Source organism: Pholcus phalangioides, unplaced genomic scaffold (genome assembly GCF_987345545.1).
Source record: "Pholcus phalangioides strain wild (caught in Gottingen) unplaced genomic scaffold, Ppha-v1.0 ptg000004l_1, whole genome shotgun sequence".
NCBI lineage: Eukaryota > Metazoa > Arthropoda > Arachnida > Araneae > Pholcidae > Pholcus > Pholcus phalangioides.
The window spans coordinates 21,442,316-21,465,735 of record NW_028301597.1 but is presented as its reverse complement, the minus strand read 5'-3'; the positions used below and the strand labels follow the sequence as shown (position 1 = coordinate 21,465,735).

The window sequence follows — 23,420 nt, the reverse complement described above, 5'->3', positions numbered from 1 at the left end:
GGAAAAATTGATTCGTGATGATCAAGCGAACCTGCATGGCAAAAATGAAACATAAACCTGGATCCAAGCCTACCCTCGGCTAGAGTGAGCTTTTTCCCCTTCTTGGGGACGGGGGGAGATTCTATGCAAATCAATATTGCTGGTCCACGAGCAAAGTATGTTCTAAGGGGCTGATACTCGGTTGGTGAATTCACAGTTTACACATTTTCATACTTCTCGTGAAGATTATAGTGACAGACAGATAGTGACAAGTCTTCTATGGACGTGGCCCCTTTCACCAGATGTCGTGGCTCCCCACTCCACTTTATTTTCACTCGTGTGCCCCCCCCCCTCCAGAATATCCAAGGACCGCAAGGGGTCGTCCCGGTCATTTCACCTGCCCTGAGCGGGTGGGTGACTAAATAAGTGGCTGACTTCCACGTTTCTTTTTTTCTCCTTTTTTGCTTTTCCGGCTGTCTTGGCTCAGCCCGGAATGAACCAAGTGACTGACTGCGTGAGTAACCATATAAAGGGTGAGTGTATGAGTGACGAAGTGAGTGTGTGAGTAATTGAGTGACCGTTTTCGTGATCAAGTCAGTGACCAAGGAATGGCCATATGAGTGACCTCACTCACTTGGTCACTCATACGGTCTGAGCAGGTGAAATTTACTTAAACCATATGACCCAAGGTTGAGAACCACTGTTCAAGGAAAACCTCTGCTTCACAGCATGCAATTTTCAATCTTTTCAGCCATCTTTTTTTTTTAATAAAATCAGTCGAAAAATCGAGACAAAAAGTTCATTTACACACAGTTATTTCACGCGAAAAAATTTTGTGAAAATATGTTTACACAATTTCTATCCGCGATTAGAACTTGACAAAAGCCTTGACGGCATCACCTATCGAAAAGGAAATTGCACACTCATAATTAAAACATGCTCCACGTTAAATGTTGTGTTTTGGTGTTAAGACTATCACGCAAACCACCGCCACAATCACACGTTCGAAAGGATATCCAAAGGAAAAGTTGAAAGATACAGTATGTAATTACAATAGGACAATCTCTACAGAAGAATGTCTTTCTTTTCTTTCTGGGAAGCTCTTCTTACTACAGTATCAGGGTGTCAATGCAAGGCCAGTGTCAGAGAAAGCGAGCTACGTGCGGAAAAACATCGTGAAAAGAAGCCCTTGAAATAAATATCCTTCGGGACTCAGCCTTGGGAAAAGAATGAATTGTTTTCGAGGAATTTCCCGCCAAAGTTAAAAGAGGAAACAAAGTTTGAAAGAAAAAAAAATGGAGGGAAAAGGGATTATGGGAGTTTTTTTTTCCCATCAGTCTTCTTTTCTTTCTGGAGCAGCAGTAGCACTCGTTTTTTCCGACACCCTTTATTTGACGACACGTTAATGACTAGGAAAGTTTCGTTTTTCTTTTCCTTATTAATTTTTTCCAAATTAGATTTTCTTTCCGCAAACATCTCGATCAGCTCATTAGTAGAGGGCAACTGTTTCATAATTTCGTCAACGTATCTCTTAGGCTATGTGAGGTTCAAGATCTCTTTCTCCCCATGACGTTTGATCAAAGCCATTTTGAACACGTTTGTTTTCGAAACATTAAGGCTAACAACTTGAATGGCTCGAATTGAGCTGCGCCATCATTGGCTTGGAACAAAAAACCGCGTAATGCAGTAATGAAGTTCAAACGTCGCAACTGCCGCATTACAGTCGAACTTGGTTAATTCGAAGTACAAAGTCACTGGAAAAAGAGTTAGAATTATCCAATTAATCTATCTTGGATCCGTAACATGACAACAAACTGCTACGTAATCATCAGGATTCGCGAATGATGATAATTATCAATTATTAAAGTTTTACCATCGGTTATGAAACTGTTTCCTCAAATTTTAATAATTTATCGCAGCTGTTCCATTATTCCACAGTTCTAGAATCAGCATCACTGCGGAATTTCTCGACAAAAATCCTGATTTACGGAAACAGTTTATGATCACCCGCTATGAAACTGTTTCCCAAATTTTTGCTTATGATTTCTAATGATATAAAAAGAAATACACTTTCATTAACTATTAACATATTACGATTTGTACTTTCCAATGTTTTCCATACTCTTAAAATAACGATAGAAGTGTCAGATTTTGAATGTTACACCTTGATCTATAGGTTGAAAAGCATAAAATCGGTATTAATTGCTACACAGTCTCGATGCACTCTAGCTGAACAATGATAAAGCAAAAAAAACAAAAGTAGAGAAAAACAAAATTTTTTAAACTTATTTGCTTTTAAAAATTTGTTGTTTAACAGCTTGATCTAGGACAGCAAATTCTGACCTCTTGCGGAATTTTTAAACTAAATTTGCTCACACAAAAATCGTGATTTTTCCCCCCTCCAACTTCTAATTATCAAATTCGAATTAAGTTCTACAGTATTTCCATATATGAGATTGGTCATAATCATCTTTACCGAAGGGAAAAGATGTCGTGTAATGCCGTAGATAGAATTAATGAATAAATTAATATACATGCGTACTACCAGGAAAAAGAGAATATTTTCGCGTTGTTTCCGTCAATTAAGCAAATAAATGGCATTTGTCAAGTGCATTCAATGACTAGTTAACCTCAACCTCATCCTCCTCCTCGTAAAGTTAAATCCAGGAATTCCTTGTACCACAGATCATTAACAGATGTTTCGCTTGGATTCCAACTCTTCCTGTGCAAATTTAGTTTTCTTCCTTTCGACTCTTTTTTTGAGTTATGAGAAGAGAATAAAAATAATAACAACACGCACACACGCAGACACAAGAGTACAGTACTATCCTGTTTGTAATTGTTACACCCCAGCAGCTGTGATGCTATTGGACATCTTCCCACTGGTTTTTTTCTTCTCATCACTCATCCTTTTTCTTAGTTTTTTTTTTATTTTAGGAGCTACAAGTGGTGTATTTCCTTCCTTGTCAGTCATTCAAGGGGTTATAATAGAACAAACAAATAGCCAAAAAGAAACGTTTCTTTCCGCTAGATATATCTCGAACCCGTTTCAAATGCAAAAAAAGAGAGAGATGGTATCTCGAATAGGTACAGGTTAGTTAGCCTTTTTGTACACGGTTCATTATCTTCGACTTGTTTGATGATCATCGATTTGTTGATATGTGATAGATCATAGGAGGACATAGGGCGTGTATAAGGGCAATCGAGCGTATTCAACCGACCCCGACGAAGTGAGAAGAAAAAAAAATGTAGCGAGAATTCCTGAACTTTTCTGTGATATCGCACCATCTGCGATGTATAACCCTCTCAGTGGCATTCACGAGATACCTCGCCAACTTGGTGTGTTTTTTACTTCAGTAATTACCGGATACTGTATCTCGCCTCCTTAAAACCTTCTTATTTCAGAAATGACAAGTACAGGTACTTTGTAGCTTTGCTTCTTCTCAGAACATGTTCCTAAAGAGTTTTGCGAATTCCGCTCTTCGCCGTAAATTTCATATTCCCCCAACCTGTCAGATAAGCTGCCAGCGAGCAAAGTCAGTTTTTGTTTCCATTTTAATAACAGAAGGGGAGAGATGGTGTTTGATATATATACAGTCGAATTCCGTTTTAACGAATACCGTTATAGTGAAAATCTCGTTTTAACGAACACCTTTTTAATCCCCAAATAAGTTTGCATAGGAACAATGCTAGGTAACCTGGAATTCCTTTATAACGAAATTTCGTTTTAACTAAGTGATTCCTCCGGTCACTTGGCTTTCGTTATAACGGGATTCGACTGTATATACACACATATGCCTTTTTCCCCTTTCCTTTCGGAGTAGTGTATGAGTATTAGAAAGAATTTTTCTCTTCCTCGATAAATTGTTCTTGGACCTTCAATATGATATTTACATAGCACGAAAACTCAAGCATTTGCCATCTTCATTTCAAAATATGGAAGTTGGTTATCAGCACCAGCAAGAATACGGAGTGAGCACAACTCTCTGACGACAGAAATACTGTATGTCAGAGGCCACACATTACACCGAGTACGCACATTCCGGTATGTACCGATTGGTTAGGAATTCCGCAAAGGAATGTGTATGACGTGCGTGTACAGTTAAGTATCAATAGTAATTGTTTTCGGAGTTTAGGGGGGAAGAGCAATATAACCTGCACAAAGTTGTGAGTCTTATCCGTGAAATAAAAATGTCGCACTTCAGAAGGTTATCTCTCCACTGTGCCAATTATAATGCGGATCAGTGAAAATTTTTAAAATCACGGGAAGGCTTAATTGTTACAGTGTTTCGTAAAGTAGGAGATACCATCCGTCGAGGGGCTGCAAACGCTTCAAATACAACCTGGGATCGTTCTTAGGTCAGTATTAATCTATAAAAGTTTGATAAAATCCCTTGCATAAAACTCAAAAAATTCAACCAATAAAGTTCATAGGTTACATTCGAGCAAATGAAACTGATAATCTTATTGGTGGCATTTTACAAGTTTTATAAAATTACTTTTATCAAACTTTTATAGTGTAATCCCGGCCTTAGCAAAGGCGACGATAAGATTTTTTTTTCTTTTCTGAGAATCGGATCGATGAGATAAATATATTTGGAAGACTAAATGATATATTAAAAGTCACCAACGAATATAAGGCAAGCACACGAAAAATACAAAAATACAAATACAACGCCACAACAGACAAAATGCCCAACGAGGTGGCTGATAAAAAGATGCCCATAAAAATATGGATGTCATATATTTCAAAAATACAGCAACCCAATTAAAAATGCAATTAACACAAATTATAAACAATATATACACAAATGTATATATTACAATATATACACACATATGTACAAAAACTCCTAATGTATTTTTGACACACAATGTATGTCGTTTTCAGAGGGAAAAAATGTATTTAACCTCTAACCACGTTGACTGAGGATCCCGTTTGGGTTGAATACGAAATCTTAACTTTCGGTTAGAAAATAGTTTTTGTATTTTTCGTGTGATTGCCTTATTCGTTGGTGACTTCTTAATATTCTTGGCAAAGTTGATCTGCTCTCTTCCATGAATTATATATTTATATCTGAATTTCAAAAAAAAAATGTTTTATCTTTCGATCTCCACAAATATATTTGAATAATGTTAAGGATTCAAAACAGGATGCAAAGCGAACAGAGAGCTTCTGTCGCGCGAGCCAGCTGCATATTATCTAATTGAACTTGATTTTTAACATTCTGTATTTTGGAATCTTAAATACAATTTTGAAAATTTAAATGATGCCACTTTTTACGTAAAAACCCGGCAAAAAAAAAAGACTTTGTTAGTCTTTCCTATTCATTTAACGTTTTGGGCCATCAAACTCTGCCCGTTTATGCATGAATAGTATCGAATACATAGATTTCTCTCATGAATAGAAAGTGGTTTTAAAAGGCATCAACTAGAAGTTGGGGCTATTCGTAGCAAAGCGTGACATCAGACGCGGCCTGTGTTGAGGAAAAGTCGGTCATTTCACTTTCGTGTGAAGTTTTCATCATTTAAATGAATTTAATATTTATTTCTAACACTTTTCTGAATGACCCTCCACGTCATAAGATAACTACATTTCAAAATAACGAAACCAAAACGTTGCCGATGCTCACGAAATATCACAAAGTTTGACTAAAAGATGCCTATTTACGACCAGTAGAACGAGAAAATTGCATGTTACACATTATATTCTTCCAGAACAACTCAAAATCAGTGGGTTACCAGCGCAGGTCTATCAAACCAAGATGTATGGCTACCCTATACCGACGCAACTATTCCTATAAATACAAAGCAAAAAGTCTGAAACGGGAATATGGAAATGAAACTTTTTTGTAACATAAAAACACGTATCTCGAAGTATTCGCTAAGTTTGAAAAGCACGAACCACGGATTAGAATAAAATACGTTTCCTACGGAACATAGGAGTGTTAGGGAATTTATCGTCCATTAAGGTGCATCGTCCATTTAAGGTGTTTTAAATGTTGGGAATTAAAATGTTTTGGGCTTTGCCATGCCATTGACCTGTAAATTGGCGGAAAACATGCAAAGAAATGATTGCCACGGCAAATCGAGCTGCCACGATGAGTAAATCTTGATATAATCCTCATTTGAATTAACTGTAAGAGATTGTGATTCACAAAATAGACATGAAAGAGAAAACTGCACGCGTGTACCAAAACCATTAGAACGGAAAACAAGGAGGCTCTTGGTGGTGCGAGGTGGCTGACGTGTTTTCAATGGCCAATTTAAACGCTTGGATCTTCCGTTTAATCCTCGCGTTCAAAATATTGTTCGACTTCGTTCTTGCGGATGAATAGACGTTTCTCATTCGGTCATCACGCATTCCAGAGATTCCTCTCGCATTTTATTGAACTGATACCCGTATATACCAGAAATAAAAAAATAAAAATCGATAGTTATCGCTTTCCAGAGACTTGAAAAATGCTATTATCGATTGCGGAAAAACAGTGATTACCCAGCACAAATCTTTTTGAACGAGATAGAGAGAATGCTCTACTTCCTATTATTTTCTTGATAAGACCCCTGAAGCTCTTTTGTATTGGTCATTCATCTTAATTGGAAGAAAAATTTCACTTTTCTAAGTTGCATTTTCGTTACTACATAAATCGGATATGTGTATGGAGCTGAAATAAAAAAAAAATATTTTTCATATGGCTTTTCTGAGTCGTTTAAGAAGTATATGCATATGTACAAAACGGAAGTGCAAAATTGGTATTCATTGGTTGTGTAATCGGCTGTTATTTTCGTTCTTTCAACGCATCTCAAAATTTCAAGGCTTGAGATAACATATTCAATCGGCTTTTATTGATACCATAATCCACGTCACGTAATCCGAAAAAAATATTCAATTCTTATAGAAGTTATAAATAGTCTAGACTCTAGACCACCGATAACAAACTATTAGCATATTTGGTAAGTGCACGTGTGAACGATTCCATTCCCTAAACATTCTGTGTCGTTCTCGAATCAATATTGAGCACAGTATTAAATTTCTTCAGATATTTTTATCAAATTACAAATGCAAATCATATATCAAAAACTGATTTCTTATCGATATCCAATACCAAAACATGAATTCTGAAATACAGTATCTGGATAGGATTTCTGTAGTCGCGTATGTTTTATCATCAGAAATAAAATCTTACAGAAATATTTTAATGATTTTTAAACACATGAAAAAACTATTATGCTCCGTACTTAGTAATTCCTCAAAAAAAAACCTTGGAGACTCCTAATCTAAACCGAGAATTCCCTCAAATTTCTGCATCCACTGCTCCTTCATAACTTAAATTTGAATGTCAAATGCATGTCGTGACACCCAACCTGATCTAGAGACATTTTAGCGGCAACCTAGAACCTAAAAAACCGTGGCACAGGTTGAGAATCACTACCCAATTCATTATTTTTGTTATAGTGTTTTATCCTCCTACAGCAGCCCAGATAAATACATGTATTGGTTGATAATAATAACAATCGATAATATTTGGTTGCACATAATTTGGAAATCACTGAACAGACCAACGTTTTTCAACCAATGGGTACTAATATTGGTCACACACCATCCCGCGAGAGGCTGTCTTGGGATTCGCATTCGTAGTTTTATCTTGCAGTAGTTATATTTATAGTCGCGTGTATAGGTTGCTTGCAACGTTTATTACCATATGCATCGCTCATATGAACAGAGTTCAATTACTGCGATTCAAAGATTAACATAAAGTATACGGCACTGATTTATTTATTCGGGTTAATTTTTTATTTATTTGACAAATACAAATATTGCGTAATTCATTCAAAAAATTCAAAATAAAAAAATCGAAACTAAAGGAACTATGAGAAACATAAAGGAATCAATGGAATACCAAAGTTTATCTAAATCAGTGTTCTTCAACTGCTGGTCCGCAAAAAATTACGCCGAATTCACACAACTTCTGCATATAGTTTATTTAAATATTACACCGTTTCTAAGTTGGTTTTTATTTCAATCTTTGATTTCGGTTTTTCTTCAGCTGTCAGCAGATCAGGGAATAATGTCTACTTAATTGTTTTTCGCGCGGTGGGCAAAATTGTTCCTCCAGTTTATGTATTTTTGTAGGTCCGCAAATTATTCCTTTAGTTAATGTATTTTTGCAGGTCCACAAATTACTCCTCCAGTTAATGTATTTTTTGCAGGTCCGCAAATTACTCCTCCAGTTAATGTATTTTTTGCAGGTCCGCAAATTACTCCTCCAGTTTATGTATTTTTTGCAGGTCCGCAAATTACTCCTCCAGTTAATGTATTTTTTGCAGGTCCGCAAATTACTCCTCCAGTTAATGTCTTTTTGCAGGTCCGCAAATTACTCCTCCAGTTAATGTATTTTTGCAGGTCCGCAAATTATTTCTCATATTCATGCATTCACCCTTTTTATTCATTTATTTATATTTTTACCTGTGCGCAAAATTACTTTTTCTCCCATTCATTTATATTTTGCCGGTCCTCAAAAATTATTTCTCCCATTCCCGCAGATCCGCATGTTCCTCAACTACTTTCACCGGTCCGTAGTTATAAAACAATTGAATAACACTAATATAAAAAAGTTACACTAGTTCTCAAAAAAAAAAATGAAATAAAATCTTTTAAATTTTGCTGAATTTTGCAAAATTTAGCTCCAGAAGAAAATGCGCGTAACAACCTTTTCAAAGAAGTAAATATTTCAATGGAATTATAATACGTAGTTGAAAAAAAAACTTAATTTTCACAACTTACCAAATATATAAAATAGGGATATTCCGTCTGAAGTTCCGCACCCAGTGTTACAGAAAAACACGTTCAAACTTTTTTTTTTTTTTTATCTGTCGCAGGTATTGCCTCAACCTGAAACCGATGGACAATAGCAATCACGCCCATCCGTCCTCTGACATATATGAAAGGCCAAATAAAAAGCTGACCTCAATCTCTCAATGCGAAAAAAAAAAAAAAGCGGCTGCGAATGGAAGCCGTACTGAGATGCAATATGAAATACATATTATGGTTTTTTTTTTCCTCTCAATGGGGCTATTATTTTATGTACTCTGAAAAAAAAAATCGGGTACTGTAATAAGGGCAAAACAAATGGCAGTGACCTCACGATGTTTTTCTACTGTGTCACTATTCCACAATGCGGAATAATTTGACCACCCCTATAAACTTTAGCGATATTACAGTATTACGAAACTACGTGAGAGATACACCCTGGATATTTCCGTTTCATAAATGACTGTTACGACAAATATGATAAATCCGGTTATTATGAATAATAGCCGGATGTTATGTATAATCACCGACCATTTTGGTAAGTTTAATAAATTTCCCTAAATTAATCACTTTTACCGGTGATTATCCATAATTACCCAAGCGTCGCCGGTAAATTTGAAAAATCGAACTAAATTCATCTCATTTGCCGGTTATAATGCATAATCGCCATTTTGAAATAACTCATAATTAACTCCCATTTGACGAATTCTGAAATCTGACCTCGATATAACGAACTCATTTTCAACAAATTTTACGATCGCATCCCGATATAATGGTTTTAAATTTCACAAATTTTGCAATCGTACCCCGATATAACGAATGAATAAGGAAAGACTTGCTCTACTCATCTTTTCTTTTTTGCTACATATATTTTAGAAAATAGATGTCCGTTTTGAAAATGCAGTAGAACCCTCGATTGAACGAACCAAATAAAGCCGATATTTTTATTCGTTAAATAGTCGATAAAAATCATTATAACGGGATTGCGATCGACACAAATATTCGTACAGGGACAAGATTCGAAGAAAAGTCGTTAAATCATGAAATACATTGAATGGGTACTCGTTATATCGGGGACCGACTATTTTTATCAAACATGCTACCGAGACTCATTTGTGAATTTTTTTCACATTAATTAGATTCACCGATTACACTTAGATAGCTATCTTCAACCTGTTGCTCATGAGTACCAAGAGTGCTCAATGCTCATGCCCGATTCCGTGCTCGCGAGCAACGTTTCAATTAAATACCCTGTAACAATTGCCTTCAAGAATTACGATTAATACGGATTTCAGGCATACGCATGTGAAAGTTGCCGTAAGGGGGGTGCTCTTTTTGAAGATAAGCATGGGCAGTGGGGCAGTATGCATAATCACCGGTAAAAGCGCTAAATTTCAAGTTTATTATCTTAAGTTATTAAATTTGTCAAATTTACCAGGTGCGTTCGGGTATTATTATCAAAGGTAAAAAGTGATAACTTTTTTTATCACTTATCAAGTTTTATCAACGACGCTTGGTTATTTATTATGCATAATCGTCGGTGAGTATAAAAGTGGTGAATTTATCAAACATACCGTGGCGATACATGATAACCGATTTATCATATTTACATTACGTAGGTATAATAGTATATAACAGTTAGGAAAGCGAAAATAGTTATTACTTAACAAAAAATAGATTAATTATGTATGACATGTGTATTAATGAATGGGAGTATTTCTTCAATCGGTTATTTCCTTCCATTGGAACGGGAAGAGAAAGGGAATCCTTCAAGGAAATACAATAATTACCGAAATGAAAGCAAAAAATATGTATAAATCGTAATTATTTACGAACCAAAAAGCACGTCGCAATGCGTTTTATTTCCCCGTTTCGTGATTGGTCGTTGATTTTTCCTTTTAAAGTTGTCTCGTTAGCATATTTATGAAGAAAATATAATTAAATATTTATTTTTCATCGACAGAAAAGAAAAAAAGCACGCGCTCGTATATACGCGTGAAAAACACGTTTTCGACCATGAAAATGAATTACGTTGATATCTAATGGAACGCATGATTTGTTTTGTATCAAAACAATAGGTTGGAATTTTATATTTATCGTTCTCGTGGTTCTATTGGATTTCATTAATGGTGAAATACTCTGTGTTGTGTATTATTCTCTTATTAAACTGAATTAGCCTCACGTTGAATGCTTGAAATTCTTTAATGGTGTGCTTTCAGAATGATGAATATTTCTTTGAAATCTATCGTGTTTAGTAAAATCTTTGAAATCTATTGTGTACGCTTTCGTCGATATTAATCGTTACGAAATCATGCTCGGTTAAGGTTGCCGCCTGTTTCGAATCGGATGAGAAATTCTGATTTTGAAGAAAATTTAAGCGTCACGATTTGCTCTTAAGCCTCTATGGTTCACACCATTAAAAACGTATTCAAAACTTTTAGTAGTAAACTTTACGAGGTAAAAAAAAAATGCAATTCAAAACAAGAAAACAATTCGCTTAGAGTTACCAGTGAAGTGTCTCGTAAGAGAGGAAAATAAAAGACACAGCTCGAATGTGTTTCTTCCACCTACTCTGGGTCGAGATATCTCAGCCATGTACGTAAAGATGTTATAGTTGAATACACAAATATTGAATGGAAATTGTAGGATATCTACAATCAATTAAACCGAAATTTACAGCTTCTTAGAAAGGCAGAGGTCACAGAGAAATTTTTGCTTGCAACTATGGATATCGAAGGAAAACCAAAATTCAAGGAAAACGTGAACCAAAACGAATAAATTTTCCAACATTGATATTTTCAGTCTGAACACCTTTTTTTCCATCGTTACTAAAATTCTACCTATTTGGAATTAGATGACCCAAAAATTGCCCATCTAATATGGGACACATAATAAACATCAAGAGAGAGGTATTTTTTACTCCCATATCCCTTTCGGACCAGAAGCATTAATTTTTGGAATTTTCGAAATGTTTTTGCTTTTTTTGATACTCAAAAAAAAGCATTAAAAACATAAATCTTGGCAAATCTTTATTTCTAAAATTTCCATTTTTTTTTTTGTGAGGAAATAATTAATTTCATTCAAATTTTTTCAGCTAAAACAATATATATATTCATCTTCACATACAAATTTTTTACAGAACTTTACTGCTGAATTTTATGTAATAAATCACACTTTTACCGGAGATACTTCCTCCTGGAAGCCATCTTAAAAGCCCCCCTCCCCTGAAAGTTTAACTTTAAGTGCTGCCCTCTAATGAAAGCCCACCAAAGTGTATATTAACCATATTTCTAACTCAAAACTTACACAATCCTTCAAGTCAGAGCTTAACTCTCTGAGGTCAAAAGAAAACATTCTACAGTAAGCAAAAGCAACCCACACACATTTGTGGTACTTTCAGGGTATGAAAGAGATACAAGACAATCCTTTAGTTTTAAGGAACGAAAATTCGGGAGAAAGAAAAAGTCATATAATCGACTCAATATGGTATATTTCTTATTACAGTAGTAAAATTTACGGAAAAGAAAATTATTTTCTCTACATACTTGACTACTTTTCCATAAATATAATAATCCGAGAGAAAATGGTCCTTGAACCACAGATGTAATAAAAAGAGAAATCCTCCCAGTAATCAGGTGTTATCGTGATTATTTAGATGCAGTGACTCGTGGCTTTGATTTAAGAATCTTTTATTAGATACGCTTGTGACTTCACACGAGGGGTTATTATAATGAATTCCTTCATAATCGTCCTTGAAAAAGATTTTTTTTTTTCAAGTGCAATCCTTCGAAAAGCCAATCATAATTGTTTCATTACTGTGAATGCAGAAAAAAAAAATCGGAAATTAAAACACGTGTGAATCGGACCACGGTCATGGACCTTCTTATCATTAAAAAAATGCATGTTATCGACTTATTGATGTGTAAAAAAAATAATAATAATGATGGGTATTATAAAGTTCATAGCACGTAAAGAAATGTATGAGAGGAAGGGTAAAAAATGGTACGCAGATTTATTATCTAACGAGAAATGTGTTTTTCTTTTTGGATGCTGTCAAGATATGATTTTCGTAAAGATTATTTTAAACTTCGCAATATTTTCCGATAGTTTATTATACAGCCATAGCCCAGTGATGAGGCATAACGATTATCACGATGGTATCGATTCCAGCTCTGATTGCATAAAAAAAACTATTGGATATTGAAATCGCGAAGTGGAGCCATTTTGATCGGAAAGAGCGAAAAAAATGATTGGGCACCGGCCAAATCTGGAAAAATTTGAACCGGAGAAGGGCTATAAACAAATTTATGTAGACAAGAGGTTATTAAAACTGATAAATTGAACGAGAAAGAGATAGTGGAGGAGAGAGAAGAATTAATTAGTCATGGTTGGTAAGCTAACTCAAGTCCTACTTTAGTACTCGAAGTTTTCGGAACTGGTCAATGTACTCGATGAGTTTCGGAAAGCACTAAAAACGTTCGGTACTAGTTCTTGTTGAAGGGGAACTTCTGAAGCCGGGCGAGAGTGAATTTTTGTGAGAGAAAAGAAATGCATCACAAAAAAGTGAAACACTTTATTTTTCCTTAAAACCCGTTCCGTAGGATAACTGATTATGTGATGAAGTTCCGAGAAGCAGATGGGTTGTAGTGGGGGGTGTCAATAAACATTCGGCCATGTAAGAAAATAAAGTTGGGGGGGGGTGCTTTTTTTGACGGTTTGTATCCGACAAAGATAGTGTACTACCTTTCCCGACACTACCCACCGTGACGCCTCACCCCTTGGTCACATGAGAGTATATTTTGCGCACGGCACAATTTTTGTGACGTCACAAAGCCAGCTCCTAATAGGCTGTGCTGTCATAACACAGAATACATCCAGAATGCTTCACTTTTTTTCTTATTCTTCGCTCCTGTATTATAGCACCAGCCCTTCCTCCCCCCCCCCCCAATAATTTGGAGAAAACCCCGATTATCGCCAGAAATTTTTAGCGAGCAAATCTGCCACACATGGGATTTGCAGAGGGTTTAATTATGATTCCATATGACGCCAACTTACCGTTAGAATTCCACGGGGTAGATGGTGTCTTGGGGTTTAAGGGGCAAATTAGGTATAATGGACCAAGTCTAGGGAGGAGGAGGCTCAAGAGAGATAAGGGATCAACAAGCTCAATCTTATTTAAAATTAAAATTTCTAAATTCAATTTTAAATAATTAAAATTAAATTTAATTGAGATGAATCTAGTCATGTCACACCTAGAAGTTTCACCTCTATCGCATGAGATGCTCACGTTAATTTTTTTTTCTAGCTCTTGCTCGGTACTCTAGTACCAGAGGTATCCATGTCCGTGAGGACAAAGGCCGATATCGCCGTAAGGCGACGTGGTCTGGGTACCCCCGGATCCAAAATGGTATTATCACCGGACAGTGAATATGACTGTATCGATTCCAGTCCCGTCCTTACTAGGAATTACGAATGATGGCGTTCAAAAGTGTGATATTTACACTTTTATTTATTTCTACTGGACTATCACACACACTAGAACGGAATCTTTTCATTTAAAATTGCTTTAATGAATTTTAAATTAGTATTAATTCACTTCATTTTCTCTCGATATTTAAGGGGAAAAAGTGCTTGATTCGTGGGTTCCGGTGCAACTTATGCAGATTTCTTTTCCTTATACACCAAATTTTTCGATCCGTCAGCTACCAAATTATCCAGTATCTTACCGTAATAAAAAAAAAATTAAATATCTCTATTTTTTCATCACCTTTCATGAAAGCAGTGACCACGTGCTAAGTTACAAAAAAATTATTAAAATTTGATTTTTCTCTCCCGATGGTCAACAGGAACTCCTCTTCCAAACGAGCTCTAACGTACGGTATAAAGAAAGGAAAAAGTACGGTAATGATCGGCCTGGATGAGCGTTGGCTCGTGTCCTAAAACACATCGGTACGGGAAGTGATACCCGAAACAAATAGTGCATGTTAATGGTAAGTAAAATGCATGACGTGCTGTACGCTTATTAAACTGCCTGCCGGTTAAAAACGTTTTTTCTCTCTGTTTTCTTGGCTTCACGCTGCTCTTAACTCACTCTTAAAAAGCCACTGATTCGTTATCCAAAAAAAAACATACATGTTGAGAAAAGAGTTTAAAAACGCAGGAATAATCTACATACGTTCAGTTCGTATAAGGCGCAGGAGTAAAGGAAAGATCTTTAAAAAAAGAAGTGCATACGGGACTGGCACGTGAATGTGTTTACATAAATCTCGTTGGAGAAGCTGCTGCTATTTGCCCATGAATATGTTTGTTTTCTTTCTTACTTTCTTCTTATTATTTTCTGTACAATAGTGTGGGCTACCGGTAAATTAGGAAGCGTAAGGACACTCAGCTATCTTTACTCAGCCCGAGGTAAACCAAGCGTGTGCGCGCCAGAAAAAATAAACACACGAATAAACACGTTTGTTTCCCCGAGAGATTCGAACGTCTCGAGAGCTTCGGGGAAAAAAAATTGTAGACTGTGATGTTGTGAAATGTATATATTTTTTTTAATATGGAATTTTTATCAGCATTTCAACATTTGTGTCAGGATTCTTTTTTTTTTTTTGTGCATAATCGTTTAAATTTTTTTATACAGAATTTGCCAAATAGATGACTCAAAATTTTCTTGTCTCGAAACATTTTGTGGTTTGGGCACGGGTTGAAGTGCAAACATCTGGTGGTTATTGATAAAAATCAGACCATATGTGAAGTTTTGATTCATTCCCTAAATCAAGTGCGATCAGCCTTTACTAGAGTGAGGGGTACTTAGTTTAGTGCTTTTGGAACAGCACCGCGGGTCACTTGAGTGATCTATAAATTTGTCGCGGCCGCTTGAGCGAACCTTGAACTGTACCGTGGGTTATTTAAGTGATCTGGAAATGTCTCATGGGTCACTTTGGTGATTTGGAACAGCACCGCAGGTCACTCAAGTGGTTGGTAAATGTGCCGCGGGTCACTTAAGCAGTATGGAAACGCCGTGGGTCACTTAAATATTGAAAAAACGTGTCGCCGGTCACTTCAGTAGAGTGTAAATGTGCCGTGGGTCACTTAAATGATATGTAAATATGCTGAATGAATGAACGCCAGAACTTTGCCGCTGGACTTATCCCGTTGTCGAGATCTCTTCCAGCTCAGCTTCGTGGCTGAGTCTGGAACACTATAAATATGCTGCGGGCCGTCTGATGGATCTGGAACTGTGCCGCGGTATCACTTAAGTAGTGCGGAATGTACTGTGGGTCACTTAAGTAGTGTGGAAATGTGTCATGGACTACTTCAGTTGAGGGGAAATGTGCCGCGGGTAACTTCAGTAGAGTGGGAAATACGCTGCCCGCCACTTGATGGGTCTGGAACTGTGTCGCGAGTCACTTAAGTGATATGAAAATGTGTTGCGGGCCATTCGAATGCTCTGGAATTGCGCAACACGTTACTCAAGTGATATGTAAATATGCCACTGATCACTTAAGGGGTCACTCATACCTTTTAACATGGTGAAAAACTATGCTCTAGAACAGCGGTTCTCAACAGGTGCTCCGCGGAAGCTCGAGAAAAATTAAAAAAAAACAGCAAATTTGAAAAAAATATATTTTAAATAACAAAAATAAATCAGTAACATTGATGAATAAATAAAAAATAGGCCTACGGGGCTCCGCCATAGAAATTGCAGATCAGAAAGGGCTCTGCGAGTCAAAAAAGGTTGAGAACCGCTGCTCTAGAAGAAATATCATTAAAAATACTACTCAAACATTGATTCATTTCAAATTTTTTACTCATATTTTTTTATTATACAGGGTCCATATTTTGAGGTAAAGATGGTAGATGCTAGAATTACATGTTATTATAAGTATCGTGCAGAAAGTCTGCTGCTTTCTATGGAGAGACTTATTCAAACGGGAGCCTTACAGTTGGAAAACCGCAGAAAACCAACTTCAGCCAACCACCACTGTGCGTCGGCGGGGTTCGAACCTGGATCCTCACGATTGAGAGTCCAGCACGACGCCCGCACAGCAGCGATTATATATACTGTTTTATGTCAGTACAAAGTTTTGCATATCTCTAATACTTGAATTTTTTCAAATTTTCAACAAAAAAAAATGCATTAAGAACGCGTGTGATAAAATAGCGTTACATCAACGTGATTGAATAACAATTGATTCACAAAATATGTGAAGGAAAACTGTTCGTGAAATGAGGCAAAAGATTGAGATTTCATTGACTCAATTTCATTTACAATTAAGTTTTGAATTTAATCTTATTTTTTAATTTCAAAATTTAATTTCAATTTATTCAATTCGGTTTTTAATGCATTGGTTTTTTTTGAAAATTTGTAAAAAATTAAGTGTTAGAGGTATGTAAATTTTTATACTGACATAGGATAGCATATACAATCAAAAATATGTGTAAAAAATTTTGAAATAAATCAATGGTTAAGTAGTATTTTCAATGATATTCCTTAGAGCAGGGGGGTTCTCAAACTGTGCGCCCGCAACCTTTGTCGGGGGCACCGTGGGTGGGAAAAGTTTGAGAACCCCTGTATATTAGAGCATAGTTTTCGCCATGTTAAAAGGTATGAGATTCCCTTAAGTGATGTGGAACTGCGCTATTGGTGGCTTCAGTGATTTGTAACTGTACCGCTGGTCACTTAAGCAGAGCCATGTGTGCCGCCGCCACAACTGTAAAATTCGATAATTTTGTAACGGTGTTCTTTATTCCCACGTGAAACTGTCGTCCCATAAATTTTGCCACCTGGGGTAGTTGCTTTCTCCCCCCCCCCCCGGCCTCCTCTAGCTCAGGCCCTGACTTAAGGCATCTGTTAGTTAGCCGGGTAATTGATTGACTTGATGTCATGGGCCGCATCAGATGACTCCGTGAGACATTGGTTGAGCATGTATGCTCAAAATGATTCTTCACAGGATGTGTTTACAGCTACGACATGCAAAAAAAAAAATTAATTACTTTTTACTCATTACACAATAAATCATTTTACTGTGTCTTTTATTCTGAGCTGAGTGATAAAATACGATTTCATGACTTTTACTCTCTTCACAGGATAGAAAAGAAGGATTATAAACACCAATGATGGAAATCCAAGGCCAAGGCCTGCTAGCCAAGGTCTCTGTGGTTCTCTTTTTTTGGAGGATAAGCCGTAAATAGTGGGAAAACGAGCAGGCATCATGTGCCGTATGTGTGTGTGTGTGACAGGCGTTGAGAACCATGTACAGGGATGAGTGATCCTTGCGAGTGCGTTATAACATGTCGTTCCACCTACGAATGAAAAGATTTTCGTGACGAGGTTTTGCTAAGAAAAGAAAAAACTAACAATCTTTTCCTTTTCTTCTGATGCAGACCGATCATTGTGTGTGTATATGTAGCTCTATATTATATATAAATGAGCTTCCGGAGCTTTTATGGTGTCCATTAAACAATCGATACAACAAGACAGATACATAAGTGAAAATAGAATGGAATATGGGAAGGAGGTGAAAATGCGTGTTATACTGGAGGGAAAATGATTGTTTTTAGATTGGGATTAGATCAACGTATTCGTGACATCGTAAGATTTCTGAAAAAAAATTTCACATAATTTTTAGGAGAATTTTATATAATTATAATTATTCAAAACTTTCACACATAGCATTCAAACATTTTATACAGAGTTATTTAAAAATTTTATGCAGAATTATTTAAAATTTTCGTATATAGGATTTTAAGCAACATTTCATGAAGAATTATTAAAAATTTTATGCAGAACAGAACTGTTAAAAAAATTATATAGAATTATTTACAGGATAATTAGAATAGCACAGTATATCTAATTTTATAGTGATTTCATTTATTTATTTTATTAATCTCCAGGTGATTTTTAGAACATGTGTTGCTTCAAGGTTTCTCATCGGTATTTCGGGTGCAGCGAGAACTTTTCTGAGGGGTTCCGTGGCATAAAGAGTGGATTTTGAGAAAGACGTACTCTCCAAGAGGAGTTGAATATTACAACCCATTGGGTGTGAGCATATACAGTCAAATGATGATTAAACAATCCACCATTTATTTCACATTATTCTGACGCTATAAGTGTGGTGTTATATTTGAATCATAGTTGAACCTGTGTAATCCCTATGTGTGAAAGATTTTCTCACTGAAAATTTCTGGCGCTAAGCGAGGCTTGCGCTAAATCAGAGTGCAGATCACAGGATTAGACTTTATTTGCTTTCCTCTCGCAAAATGAGAAGTGGGAGATGAGATTTATATAATGATGGGGGGGAATGTCATGTTGCCATATGGGAAATGGTATATATATGAATGGTGTTAGCTGGAGCCACCTCGCTGGGTATTTTGTCTCTTGTGGTCTTGTATTTACACACCAAGATATAGCTACAAAAAAAACTGGCTAATTTTGTAGAGATACTAATTTTTGAAAAAATTTCATCTCTGCCCCTACCGGGACTCGAGGGACCCGGGTTTCAGTCCCGGTAAAGGCACAGACATGAAAATTTCCCAAAAATTAGTATCTATACAAAATTAGAGTTTTTCCTATGTATCGTGTATGAAGAGTGGAATCGATGTTTTCTTTCGACCGTCCAGTGATAATTCTACTTGTTCACAGCTGCGAAATATTTCACTGATATATTTGGTGTATTTTGGTGTTTTTCTTTTTGTTTTTTTTTTTTGCGAAATTTTTGTTTTTTTTGGTTCCGCAGAACAGTCTCCTAACCGTCAATCGTTCCCCCGTGAAAAAAAAAAACATTACACACCTTTCTGTTCAAGAACTTGGATACTGTTTCAAATACTCCCCATAACATGCGTAATCATCTCAAAAGACTAGTAAAAATTTCGTAAAACGCTGTTCTAACGTTTTGAATATGTTAACCCATTGAATTTAATTGAAAACTGCTGCCGATGAAAATATTGATATCGTTTCTATTCATCCTGATGGTTTTTTTATATTAGTATCGTCAAATAAAACTCATTAGTTGCCACCGAAATTTTGGAATTTTTTTAAATTCATCTTATTTCCGAATAATGAATGATCTTGATTGCAGGTTCTGTCTAGACTGCATGTAGGTTTTTGTTTTTAGATACTTCCCTTGATGTTTTTCTTCAGCCAAAAAAAAATTCAATAGAAAGTTATGAAAATTATCGGCATCAAACCTGATCAATGTGAATTATACTTTTCTCAAATTACATTCAATATTTCCAAAAGATATCGGATCTCAAAATCCGTACATACCTTCACGTTGCCAGACTAATATAACTCCACAATTTCTCTTAAAAACTTTTAGAGGAAAATAATTTGAGTTTCGTTGATAGAATGATCAAAGAAATCAGATGAACGTGAGATGCCGAAGTGATTAAGTGACTCCAGATCAGACCAAGCACGTGTAAGAAGACGTGGAACGAGTAACCGGCTCCCAGACTCTACACGCTGTTAACATCAATCTAATATAAGCACACGCACAACACACTTTCACCACAGCAACCTTGTTCCGATGAATACTTTCAAGACAAGTGTAGAAACCACGCGCGAAAAATCTGTTTTTATTTTGTTTTGGTTTTTTCCCCTTCTCGGTTTCGGATGAATGAGAGCACTCGCGGTGCTGCCATCTGCTGGCAAGCGGGCGAAACAAACCGGTGTTAATTGGGATGAACGCAAAATTTGCTACAGATGAAGTTTTCCTTTGAAATTTAACTGTCGAAAGACAGCCGGAAAAAATGGATGAGCCTCGCTTGCGAAATTTTGCAAAAAAGAATTAAATGCTTGCAACTGAAACTGGAAATAATCACCATGGATTCATAACGAAACTTTTAACGCGATTTTGTTAGATAAATTTATTGGAATACCATATATATATATATAATATATAATTAACAACGATTCCAAAATCGCGTGCTTAGGCGCTCTTCACTCTCTCTCTGGAGCACCAAAATTTTTCCGCCTCACTAATCTTCATAAAGTGAAGGTGTCGTCTATGTATTCCCACATCAAGGAACTATCTCAAAACTACAGTCGAATACCGTTATTGCGAAAATCTCGTTTTAACGAACACTTTTCTAATCCACCAGATAAGTTTACATAGGAACAATGCAAAAATCTGGAATTCCTTTATAACGAAATTTTGTTATAACGAAGTGATTTCTCCGGTCTCTTGGAGTTCGTTATAACGGGATTCGACTGTACTTCGAAAAACAAGAAAGGTCGTATCACCAACATCTGAGACAGATCAACTATGATGCTCGCGAGTTTCTGAAATATCAAAGGCCTAAAAACATACTCCATACTAAATATGTATCCGAATTTTGGAAAATGCTTATGCGCTTGTGTATACATGTGTGTATATATATATATTCAAACATTCAATAGACCATCTTCCAAGACAATGTTTAAGACTGTCTCACGAACGAAGATGTCAAATGTGTGACGAACTGATGGATATATAAGGCAATTTTCCGCAACAAAATGTCATATTCTTTTTTCCATTTTTTTTCTCCCCTCTTCATATATTATCATTTTATGACAGTGTAATATTATATTACTCCAAGGAGGAGAATAGGACTCTCTTTTGAGCTCGGCGCTCTGTATAACGTTCAATGGTGACGATCACATATAATTACTAGAAAATCGTGTGTGTGTGTGTCACTTGGAACTGATGATCATGATATTCGATCATCCTAAGGTCAGACCGCTTTGTGAATTTGCAAATACAGGGTGTCCCATAAATGCCTAAATAGTACAAAAATTCATAAAAATTGTAGGAGTCGGAAAATTTGAATGCGGTTTGCGCTAAAGTTATTCCCACGAAGAAGGATTTTTTTTTTTTTTTTGTACAGGAAAAAGATCATATTTTGGACGATAGCGGGCGCTTTAAACCAATCAGGCAGGAGTAATTTATCCTGAACTTTTCTTCAATGGCTTCCGTGATCGGGATCTTCTTAAAGCTACACGATTCGCAGATGAGGTAAAACAACATCACCAAATAACTAATGTTACAACTTCACCAAAGACACGGGGATACAACAAAAAACGGCGACTTGACCGCAGCAAAAAATTTCTACCGCAGGGAGTCCCCCATCGAGGGGTTAGCGCACCAACCTCTCGATGAGTATAAAAAACAAGCATGCCGTTCGGAATCGGCAATAAATTGTAGGTCCCTGTCTAATTAGCCCTCGTGTGCAGAAAATGACCGTGGTGCGACAAAAATGATCAAATGATCAAACTTCACCAAAATCAACTCCCCACCAATGTCAACATCACTGTCAAAACCAGATTTGAACTAATTTTTGTGTACCGGGGTGTGTGAATAAAACTGAATCCTATAGCGATTTCTTCAAAAAAAATTTGTGGGTCTATAGTTAATTCCAAAATTCTTATGATATATTTTAATACATCTTATAAAATATATATATATATATCATGCAATCTTATGAAATATTTTAAAATTAATTTATATAATAATTTATATAAATTAATTTTCGACTATTTTTCAATTATTTTTCATTTTTTTAAGGGTTCGGCCGGATAACGGTCTGTATTAAATTTTTGCGAAATCTGGTTTTTGACTGAATAACGTTCCATGTATCTTCTGTTACACGTTCTTTACGTAAGTTCTTGCAGAAAGCATAGTTCTTGCAGTACATAGCTTTACACAACTACAACCCATGCAAAAAAGGGTGGTTTTCCTAATCCAGCGATGATTTTTATTGCGTGCCTCCTATAAAGTTTAAAAAAACCACGTAGACCGTTATTCGGCCGAACCCTTCGATTTTCAATTATTTTTCATTAATATCAGAATTATTTCCTCATTAGTTATTTAATCATTCTCCAAAAGTTATGGATTTGTTTTTCATTAAAAATTCTGGAATTACTTTGTTCTTTAGTTTCGAATTCTCATCATGTCAGGATTTTCATCAATGTTTGTGTAATGAGTTCACATATTTTGTATACAAGTCTAATTCTGTTTTGTTTTTGTTTTTTCTGGAAAAAACCCATGAGACAAGTTTGGATGCCGTCATCATTTTAATCTCAGCTTTGCTCTTTTTACAAAATCTTGTGGATGATTTTTTTTTTTTAATGTAATTTTCATGTTAATACTGTGAAAGTTATTTCTTTTATTAAGAAGTCACCAACGAATATGGCAAATACACGTTACAGACGGCAACGGGTTTATCGTGATGAATACTTTTAAAATCTTTTCGCAGCTACGCGTGTATTTGACTTATTCTTTGGTAACTTCTTAATATTCTTGGGCAAAGTTTATCTACTCTTCCAGGTATTTTTTTTTTTCTTGCCTCCAAATTAAATGATTTTACTAGGACGGGATTTTGGGGGGAAAGGCCGAAAAGTTGCTTGGAATCGTGAGAGAAAAATAAAGGGCACTTTAAGGAGTTGTCTTAAATACAGTGTCCCACACAGGGCCGTCTTAAGAGCATCATGGGCCCTCAGGCCAAGTGATTTTTCTAAGGCCCTACCAGGAAAATTCTTGAAAATTTCAACCAGATCTCAATTTTGTGGAGCCCCTTTTCTTTTGCGGCCCCCGGGCCGGTCCCCAGTGCCTTAAAACGGCAATAATTCAGGAATGATTCTTAAGACGGCACTGGT

At 36.1% G+C, this 23,420-nt stretch overlaps 1 protein-coding gene across 1 annotated transcript in view; it reads right to left on the bottom strand.

Annotated features, from left to right (window-relative positions):
- LOC149086750 (sodium-dependent transporter bedraggled-like) overlaps nt 1-20,336 on the bottom strand; it is a 114,791-nt gene extending 94,455 nt beyond the window's left edge. Inside the window, exon 1 of the mRNA XM_089231111.1 lies at nt 20,055-20,336. The gene's annotated coding sequence lies outside the window, so the exon portion shown is untranslated. The remainder of the gene's footprint in view (nt 1-20,054) is intronic.
- Nucleotides 20,337-23,420: the final 3,084 nt, after the last annotated feature.